Here is a 5,475-nt window from a genome sequence, read left to right as displayed (position 1 = left end):
TAAAACCGTGACCATAGCCTTATCTATGATCACCCCTCCTTAAACCGTGACCATAGCTTTATCTATGGTCACGGTTTTTACGATGACCATAGCCTCTATGGTCACCCCTCTTTAAAACCGTGACCATAGCCTCTATGGTCATCCCACCTTAAAACCGTGACTATATCCTATTTTGTTTTATGAGATTTAATTTTTTTTAAAGCATAATCACGTCCTAAAATGATGATAATTACAAAATAAATCTAAAAATGAAAAATGATAATCAATAATTAAGATAAGTTGTGATTAAAGTAACCAATTAACATATCAATATAGTCGAGTGAATACACTTGTCTCAATATCAGTTTTATATAGTGATATACACACTAACACGTCCACAGACGTGAGAGCAATACAATTCAGACTCTACCAGGATAGATTGTTTCTGGAATTGCTATTCTTCCTTCTCAACACTCGAAAACTTTTGTTTCAACCACTTTACCATATGAAAGCTCAGCACCTGTTTCATTAACATGCAAAACAAAGTCACATTAGACATAAACACTTACATTTATTTTTCTTCAACTTAGGGAAAAAAACATATCACCAAAACATATATACATTACATATATACTAAAAATTAAAAACTTTTGAAAGTTTAGACAAGTTTTTAAAAATTAAAAATTTTTTCTTATAAAATTTTATAACTCTTTTGAAAGTTTAGATGTCCTTTAAGCTAAGAATTACTCTAAATTAGTATTTGGAAAAATAAAGTATCAAAACACAAAATTCGTTATTAAACTGTAAACTCAACTACAGTTTTCTTTTCTTTCATGGTCATAATATATAAACTAATAATACTTATGTATTCTTTTTTGTCTTATATGATTCACAACACATTTTAAACTCTAGATGAAGTATCACAAGAATAAGACCTAATATAAGAAAAACAAAGAGAGTTTGAAATTAATTACCATATCAACAGTTGAAGGATGGTGGGAGTGACAAAAATGGTAAAGCAAATATAAAACCAAACTAGAATAACTAATTCACATGTTAGTATTCAAAGCACAAGATTCTTTCTTTCCCTTTAACACAAAAAGTGCACAAGAAAGCCAAAAGCCACTCATAATAACACACAAACGGTTCCAAACCCAACCTTAGTCTCATGACAACATAAAAATAAAAAGGAAAATCAAAAGGAAGCAGAGAAGTTAAGCTAACCTGTGAAGGGGAAGCTTGTTTATTGCAAATTAGGAACATATGGCACTGAAGCAATTGTGAAAGAAAGCCAGCTCCATTTGCTACAAAAAAGTTCTATTTTATTGTAATTGGAATACATAAACAGAACAAATCAACGTATAAATAAAGTTGACTTTTATTAAGTTACTCTTATTATACTAAATTTCTCATATTAAGTTAACTCTTATTAGTTTAATGTACCTTTTTGTACTTATTCTCTTTATTTAATATAAAATCAATTCTACAAAAACTAAAATTTATATGACCAAAAATAATATAAGACCAAAAATCAACAAAAAAGAATTTGCGGCTGATTTAGTAGTTACTTTTTTAATCATGTGTACTTGAAAAAAATTATTTCTATTCAAAACAATTGAAATTACAGCACCAAAAAAATTATTTCAATCATGCTTACGACTTATGAATGAGATAAGTTAACTACACACAATATGGCACTAACAACCAATGTACATGTGGTAGAGGGTTAATAAGAGTAAAAAATATAGCACCTATACATTCAAAAATAAAATTAGTTGTGGTAGAGGGTTAATAAGAGTATAAGACATCTTGCCATAAAATACCAATAATCATCAAAATCCACCAAAACTTGCTGCAGATTTACTTTGTTAAGATCATCACCTTACAATAACAATGCAATAACAATTCATCCACCTTTTCTCAACAATTACCAAATAGGAGATTCTTAATCAATCAGAAAATTCACAATTCACAATAGTTAACAATTCAATCATAACCCGCAATTCCCACACAATCCATCAATTTAACTTCCATCTCATCAATTCATAACTAAGTTTCACTTATCATAGAATTCTTTCAAAATTAAACTCAATCAAGTAGTATTCCAAAAATCAACCTTCCATATTTTTAAGTCGTTTATTTATTAGCAACGTTACTATTTTAGTATAAAAATCAGATTTCAAGAAAATAATTCAGTAATCAAACTTCAATCTTTTAGCAGTTCTCAAACTTAATTCTAATTAATCATGAATTAACATTAACAACCATCAAAACCAATTCCAACAAATCCCAAGTCAGTTTTACAGCCATTCCGATACATCAAATATCTAAAATCACAACAACAAGCACTTATTCTCAATAATCAGAATACAGCCACATCTCAACCAATTCAGCATAATCAAATAAAGTTAGGATTTTCAGTAATTACAAAACAATCTGAAAACCAATAAGAACCACAGTCTCCAACCAAAATCAATCTCATTAGTTAATCACTCACAGCATCAAAACCAGTCACAATCACAACCATAATCTAAACTCAGTTTATCAATTATCCATACGACAGCTTTCCAATAATTAACTCATCGTATTTCAATTTAATAAACCACACTAAATTAATCATTATTCACAACCGCATCTAATTATAGTCACAGCTTAAAATAATCACAACAACTTACTATTTTCAAATGCATTTCAAGTCGTTCATATCGACTAAATAGTTTTTAACCATTATTAACCATTTGTACTTATCCAATTAACTTTGTAGGCATTCTAGAATTTAAACCATTAAATTTTAAAAATAAATACCTTACCTCAATGACGCATTAACAATGAACTCAAGACAGCAGTAGCGACATCAATCGAACAGCAGCAGGAGCATTAACGGGAATAAAAACAGTCTCAATTTCCTAAGGCATCGACGATGGTTGCAATAGGACAAAGGATTTGAATCGAATAGGAAGCAAGAGCAAATACAACTCTGAAAAATTCAGGACAAGGAATATACTAAAAATCAAATCGTTAACAAGCATGGCAGTGACAAAAGAAGTGTGTAAATGGAACAGGATCAAATAAAATAATAGACCAGAGCCAGAATAGCAACTCCAATGGTCTTCTTCAGCAACAAGGACGATAGTTTGGCATACCATCTTCAGCAGCGGCGTGGATTGGCGGTGATGGACCTTCGATGGCAGCGAGACAGCAACACCCGTGGCAGCTTCGTCGTGACTGGCACGAAATAGAGGCTCTGCTCCTCAGTGGCGTCTTCTCCATCAATGGCGACTTGGACCACAGGAACCTAGACAGCGGTGACGCCATCCACCACGGCAGCGTTCACGGCACGACAACAGCAGAAACGGTCCACCTCCTCTCCTGTCACAGTCTGTCACTTCTCTTTGCACGAAGCCCACACACCACGACGATGACTGCGGCGCTCCTCGCGACTCCATGGATGGGGATAGGCTTGAACAGCGGCGCAGGTAGGACACAGCGGCGGTGGCTCAGCAGCGACTTCGCGGGCTTCCTCTCTCTTCGCAAACGGCGGTGACAACAACGTGGAGCTTCGACGGTGAGGCGTGGCGGCGGCAGCTCTTCCCTCTAGTTCAACGACCACGCAACGGTGGCCCAATCCCTACCGGCGATGCGCCTCCCTCTCTCAGTCTCTTTCTCTTTGTTTTCTATTTCATGTAAGCTGTTGGGTTTGGGGGAAGGGTTTCGGTGGCTGGGTTAAGGGTTTAAGGGTTAGGGTTTCTATTTCTCAATTTGGGAATTAGGATTTCTGATTCAATTTAGGAATTATGATTAGAAATCAGAGATTTTATAAAAAAAAATATAAATAGATATGAATAGATATTTTAATAAAATTGAAGGGTACAATAATTTTAAAATTAAATATACTCAAAAAATATTTAAAAGCATTATTTATCAATATATTGCTAAATTTAATTAATTATTTTTAATTTAAGTTATAAAATAAATATATTAATCACATTTTTATAAAATATAGTTTAAACTCAATATTAATTAATCAAATTAAATGATATAATTTTTAATTATTTTTTTATCACCGAAACTTTAATTTCAAATTATAAAATTACCAATTATAATAAAAATTGTATATAAACAGTAATTAACTTAAACTTAAAGTATTTATAAAAGTCATTTTTAAATCACTGATGATGGGTTAGTTGTTAATCGTTATTAAGTTATTAAATTATTTTTTATATTATTAAGTTCTAAATTATTTTTTAATTTAAAATTAATAGTATTCAACTTAATTTTTTATTACTCAAATGATTAAAACTGTGACCATAGATCCCTTTAGGTTACCCTCCAAAACTGTGACTATAGATTCCTTTAGGTCACTCCCCAAAATCGTAACTATAGACCCTTTTAGGTCACCCTTTTGAAAAGTCGTGACCAAAGACTCTTTTTGGTCACTATAAAAAACCGTGACCATAGACTCTTTTAAGTCACCCTCTAAAACTGTGACTATAGACCCCTTTAGGTCACCCCTCAAAACCGTGACCATAGACTCCTTTAGGTCACCCTCTAAAACCGTGATCATAGACCCTTTTAGGTCACCCTTCCGAAAAACCGTGACTATAGACACCTTTAGGTCACTCCCAAAACCGTGACCATAGACCCTTTTAGGCCACCCCCAAAACCGTGGCCATAGACCCCTTTAGGTCACCCCAAAAAACCGTGAGTATAGACTCCTTTAGGTCACCTTCCAAAATCGTGACCAAAGACCCTTTTAGGTCACCCTTCTGAAAAACCGTGACCATAGACCCTCTTTGGTCATTGTAAAAAACCGTGACCATAGACACCTTTAGGTCACCCCCAAAACCATGACCATAGACCCCTTTAGGTCACCCTCCAAAACCGTGACCATAGACCTTTTTAGGTCACCCTTTTTGGTCATTGTAAAAAACCGTGACCATAGACCCTTTTAGATCACCCCCAAAACTGTGACTATAGACCCTTTTAGGCTAACCCCCAAAACTGTGACCATAGACCCCTTTAGGCCACCCCCCAAAACCGTGACTATAGACCCTTTTAGGTCACCCTATTTTGAAAAACCTTGACCATAGACCCTTTTCGGTCACTGTAAAAAACCGTGACCATAGACCCTTTTAGGTCACCCCTCAAAACTGTGACTATAGACCGTTTTAGGCCACAATTTTTTAAAAAGCCGTGACCATAGGTACTCTATGGTCACCCTTTCCAAAAAAACCGTGACTATACCCAAAATGTTGTAGTAACTACCTAGAAAGTTATTAGAAATCAACTGAAAGTTTGAAAGAGTGAGATCGAGAAAGCGACTCAACAAGGCTGTCAACACAACCAAAAGAAGTGCAATACACGAAAGGCTTCAGAAGGGACGCTACCCCAAGGTGAAGACCAGAAAGGGGAAAATAGCAAAAGCATCCCTCGAAAATTGGCCAGCACACTACCAGACTTGTCAAAACAACAAAGTTCTAGGAAGTTAAAACATTA

The 5,475-nt window shown here is 34.4% G+C and overlaps 1 long non-coding RNA gene across 2 annotated transcripts; it reads right to left on the bottom strand.

The window, feature by feature from the left end:
• Positions 1 to 259: 259 nt before the first annotated feature.
• On the bottom strand, positions 260 to 3,743 carry LOC110278558 (uncharacterized). Of its 2 annotated transcripts, none has more exons than XR_008007343.1 (4): positions 3,062 to 3,743; positions 2,790 to 2,956; positions 1,204 to 1,283; positions 260 to 499 (listed from the first exon to the last, which is right to left on the bottom strand). It is a non-coding gene; the product is annotated as an uncharacterized LOC110278558 (long non-coding RNA). The 2 variants fall into 2 exon arrangements; XR_002371436.2 differs by having other exon boundaries at positions 3,123 to 3,743.
• Positions 3,744 to 5,475: the final 1,732 nt, after the last annotated feature.

Source organism: Arachis duranensis, chromosome 3 (genome assembly GCF_000817695.3).
Source record: "Arachis duranensis cultivar V14167 chromosome 3, aradu.V14167.gnm2.J7QH, whole genome shotgun sequence".
NCBI lineage: Eukaryota > Viridiplantae > Streptophyta > Magnoliopsida > Fabales > Fabaceae > Arachis > Arachis duranensis.
This window is presented reverse-complemented; position numbering and strand designations above follow the sequence as displayed.